Source organism: Triticum dicoccoides, chromosome 2A, assembly GCF_002162155.2.
Source record: "Triticum dicoccoides isolate Atlit2015 ecotype Zavitan chromosome 2A, WEW_v2.0, whole genome shotgun sequence".
NCBI lineage: Eukaryota > Viridiplantae > Streptophyta > Magnoliopsida > Poales > Poaceae > Triticum > Triticum dicoccoides.
The window spans coordinates 758,586,000-758,591,151 of NC_041382.1; the positions used below are offsets into that span (position 1 = coordinate 758,586,000).

The 5,152-nt window shown below is 49.1% G+C and overlaps 1 pseudogene; it reads right to left on the reverse strand.

The window, feature by feature from the left end:
• Positions 1-751: 751 nt before the first annotated feature.
• LOC119358355 lies at positions 752-3,649 on the reverse strand (annotated as a pseudogene).
• Positions 3,650-5,152: the final 1,503 nt, after the last annotated feature.

A 5,152-nucleotide genomic window follows, 5' to 3' on the forward strand; every position in this document is an offset into this window, starting at 1 on the left:
TTCTAGGGTTTAGCCTCTCTGATCTCGTGGTAGATCTACTCTTGTACTACCCATATCATCAATATTAATCAAGCAGGAGTAGGGTTTTACCTCCATCGAGTGGGCCCGAACCTGGGTAAAAACATTGTGTCCCTTGTCTTCTGTTACCATCCGCCTAGACGCACAGTTCGGGACCCCCTACCCGAGATCCGCCGGTTTTGACACCGACATTCACCAAGTGGAATGATGAGCTCATTATGCAATTCTACTCCACTGCACACTTCTATCCAAATGGAAGGATTGTGTGGATGTCTGAGGGTACTAGGTACCAGTCTACAGTTGAAGAATGGGCAAGACTCATAAATGCTCATGAGGAACATGAGGATGACTTGGATGTCTATGCCAAGAAGAAGAAAGACCACAACTCTATGGCAAATATGTACAAAGAGATCCCTGATGATGCTTTGGACACACATAAGTTTGGATCTATACACTATTTGTTGTCTGGTCTGCCTACAATCAATTGGATTCTGAGGCACACACTTCTTCCCAAGTCAGGTGATCACAAGATGATCAGAGGACATGCTATCAACTTGCTGCTCATATTTGATGTCCCACAAAAGTTCAAGGTTATGAGCCTGATTGTGGAAACAATCAAGAGGACTGCAGCATAGCAGAAGAGAAGTTGTGGATATGCCCCACACATCCAGGAGCTCATCAACTCAAAGATGGGAAAAGGCAAGTACATCTTGGACAAGGAGCATCTACCCATCTATCCTGAATTTGAGGACAACACAGTTGTCATGACTGAGAATGAACCATCATCTGTGCAAGCACAAGAGAAGAAAGCCAAAGCTAAAGCTGAGAAGGCTGCAAAGATGCCAACTGTGGAAGATGCATCTCAGGTCTTCTTGAAGAGAAAGCAAGACCAGCTTGGATATATGATCCAATCCACTCTGAGGATTGAGCAAGGTCTGGCCACCCTGACCAAGAACCAGGAGAGCTTGGAAAGGATTGTTGAGACGAAATTCTATGACCTTGATGTCAAGATCACAGAGATCCAAACTGCAGTTGAGCAACTTCAGGAGGAAGTAGAGGAGAAGAAGGGCAAGTCTACCACAGATGCATTTGCTAGAGTGCCTAGAGGACAGAGATCTGCTACAGTGCCAGTGACAGACACTAGAGCTACAGCATCAGCACCAGCAGCTACAGCTCCAGTTCTAGCTCCAGCATCTACTCCACCAGCTCCAGCCACTTCATTAGAAGCTTTCGTCCTTGGCGTTCTCTCAACACCACCTCCCGAAGATCAAGCCTGAGAGTCGTTTAGCACTATGCATTTTCGAACTTTTTGGTAACTTGTTGCCAAAGGGGGAGAAAAATGTATAGATCATAGGCTTCGAGAGAGAGAGAGTGTTGGTTTTTATCTCTCTTTGCACACTTTTTGGTTGGTTTGAAACTTTAATGTGTGCTTGTGTGATACTACTTTATGTCCTTGTGAGATACTTATTTGGTCAAGTGTTTGATCATATGCTACCCTTAATGCTTGTTGGTTAATGCTATCGTTCATACCCTATTATGATCATTCACTTTGCTTGGTGATGAGTGCATCCTTTTAATCTCTATCATTTTGAGCGCTCCACCAAGATGTATGTGACATGGAAGAGTAACCCATGATCCTAATCGATTGTGCATTTGCATTCAAAAGCAAATCTTAAATAATGCACAAATTTAGGGGGAGCTCTTGCTTATCACATACTTCTCAAAGCGACGATGTTTTTCAATCTTATTTATCATTTGTTGAAGCTTTGATCTATATGTTGTCATCAATTACCAAAAAGGGGGAGATTGAAAGTGCAACTATCCCTGGGTGGCTTTGGTAATTCCAAACAACATATAGCTCATTGAGCTAATGCTATTCCAAGATAAATATTTCAGGAAAGCTCAATGTTTGGCATGGCATGGATTAGAAAGTGGACCCTTCAAAATGCTAAGGACAAAGGATTGGCTCAAGCTCAAAGTACAAGACTCTACATTTTTTATTTTAGTGATCCAAGATCACATTGAGTCTATAGGAAAAGCCAATACTATTAAGAAGGGATGATGTGTTGCTTAATGAGGATCTTTCTCAAAATGATTAGTGATATGCTCCAAAACCCTCCACTACTTTCTCATATCCACATATGTCCTAAACCAAAAAGTCCAACTCGGCTCCACCGATTCTTTCCATCTGGAGCCACAGAGTTTAGTTGACATAGCCACTGCCAGAAACCCTAATCAATTCGGTCTTACCGATAGGGATCCCGGTCTCACCGAGATGGGATTGCAAACTCTCTGTTTCCCTTCGTAACGTTTCGATCAAACTGAGATGAGCGATCAGTCCCACCGAGATTGCAATGCAAACTCTTTGTTTCCCCTTCGTAACATTTCGGTCCAACCGAGATGAGCGAATTGGTCCCACCGAGTTTGCCTGACCAACTCTCTATTTGGCTATTACCAAAATAGGTCTCACCGAGTTTGTGTAATCGGTCTCACCGAGATTACGTTATGCCCTAACCCTAATGACATTGGTCCCACTGAGTTGACATGTTGGTCCCACCGAGAATCCTAACGTTCATATTTTGAATTAAATCGGTCCGACCGAGTTTAATGATTCGGTCCCACCGAGTTTGGTGATTTGTGTGTAATGGTTAGATTTTGTGAGGAGGCTATATATACCCTCCACCCACTCTTCATTCGTGGAGAGAGACATCAGAACATGCCTACACTTCCAATACATATTTTCTGAGAGAGAACCACCTACACTTGTGTTGAGGTCAAGATATTCCATTCCAACCACATAAATCTTGATCTCTAGCCTTCCCCAAGTTGCTTTCCACTCAAATCTTCTTTCTACCAAATCCAATCCTATGAGAGAGAGTTGAGTGTTGGGGAGACTAGAACCACCAACAATTTGTCAATTTGCCCCCCTCCCCCGCGTCGCCCTCCCCACGGGCGACTCTGGAGGCGACGCAGCCCTCGAGCGCTCCCTCCCCTCCTCCTACCCCTCCCCCTGCCGCCGCCGGTGCTCCCCGCCGGGCAAAGCCCTGGTGGATCCGGCGGCGGTGGGACTTCGCTCCCAGGCGGCCTCCCCCCTCGAGCGTGGGGCTCGACGAGGCTGACAGAGCTACGCTTCTCCGAACCTAGGGTTTCGCGTCGGTGGCCCCAGATCCAGAGGGTCGGGCCTCTGGACTGGTGTGGCGAGCAGGCGGGCGGCGCGGCGCGACCCTTTGGGGGCGCGGCTGCGGCTGCTTGGCTGGGCCCCGGCGGATCCGGGCGGCGGAGGGTGCGGGCCGGCGCGGCAGCGGCCATGGTCGGCGGTGGCAAGGTGCAGGTGGCTGGTCTCCACGACGGCGCCACTAGTCCTGCTCGACGCGTCCCCTGCGATGGTTGGCCTTGTCTGGCAGCCATCCGGCAGCTGCTGCACTGCGCTGGCTGGTGCTTCCCTACATCGACAGTGACAATACGTGGTTTCCCTCTCGGTGCTGGTGGTCCTCTTTGGCGATCTGCTTCCCCATCTCCTGTTTGCTCTACTTCGGCGGTTTTGGAGTTCTGGTCTTGGGCCGGGCGAAATCCCTGCGCGGCGATGGCCTGCACTGACAACGGCAACACCTGAGGGTGCCGTTACCTCCATGGAGGCGCTGTCATGGCTCGGACTGGACCCTCTCCTCGGGCACCGGGGGAAACCCTTGGTCCAGTTCACTGGACAAGGCAGCGGCGGTGTCTCAGCGCCGTTCCTTTCTTGAAAGCGCTGCTTGGGTCGCACTTGGAGTCCCCTATGCGGTAGCTGGAGATGGTGGCCTCCCTGGTCTTTCCGGCAAGGTTTGCTGGTAATGCGATGCTGTGATGAGGGCTGCAACATGGAGCGTGGGCGTCCGGGGCGCAATGTACGCCGGCGCCAGCACGTCCAAGACGATGGCTTCGCTAGTTTTGGATGGGTCCTGCCATCCACCTGCCATCTCCTAGGCACATATGGATGGAAGGTACGTTGGCCCGGTCAGCCCTGGAGATGCAGTCTTCTTCGGAGGCGCCTGGCAACGACTGCGACGCGGCCTTGAGGCTCTGTGTCTAGCTACCTTGCCATTCATGGTTGCAGGCTGGACAAGGCAAGACCTTTCGTCGTTGCGGTCTGTAGTTGGTTGCACCTCCTCACCTGCTTGTGTGGTGAGGACGATGGTGTGTGTGTGCGTGTGTCCCTCCTCCTGGGAGGTTGTACCTGTACTGCTGTTCTCTTCCTGTTCAATGAAATGAAACGCAAACTCTTTTGCATTTTCTCGAAAAAAAAGTGTTGGGGAGACTATCATTTGAAGCACAAGAGCAAGGAGTTCATCATCAACACACCATTTGTTACTTCTTGGAGAGTGGTGTCTCCTAGATTGGCTAGGTGTCACTTGGGAGCCTCCAACAAGATTGTGGAGTTGAACCAAGGAGTTTGTAAGGGCAAGGAGATCGCCTACTTCGTGAAGATCTACCCTAGTGAGGCAAGCCCTTCGTGGGCGACGGCCATGGTGGGATAGACAAGGTTGCTACTTCATGGACCCTTCGTGGGCGGAGCTCTCCGTGGACTCGCGCAACCGTTACCCTTCATGGGTTGAAGTCTCCATCAACGTGGATGTACGATAGCACCACCTATCGGAACCACGGATAAAAAATCTCCGTGTCAACATTGCGTTTGCTCCCTCAAACTCATCCCTTTACCTTCATATGCAATTGTTTTACATTCCGCCGCTATACTCTTAGTATTGCATGTGTAGGTTGATTGCTTGACTTGTGCTAAGTTGCTAAAATCTGCCAAGAACTAAAATTGGGAAAAGGATAGATTTTTATTTGGTCAAGTAGTCTAATCACCCCCCTCTAGACATACTTCCGATCCTACAAGTGGTATCAGAGCTTTGGTCTCCATTTGCTTTGATTTCCACAGCTTTTGGTGGTCATAACCTTGGTTTCACAACCTAGGAGAGTATGGCGTCTAGTGAGGGAAATTACCACCGTAGAGGTCCTTACTTTGATGGCACTAATTTTGCTAGTTGGAAGCAGAAGATGAAAATGCATATTCTTGGAAATAACCCCGCTGTTTGGGCTATTGTGTGTATTGGCTTGCAAGGTGAATTCTTTGTTGGGAGAGAACCAAACCATG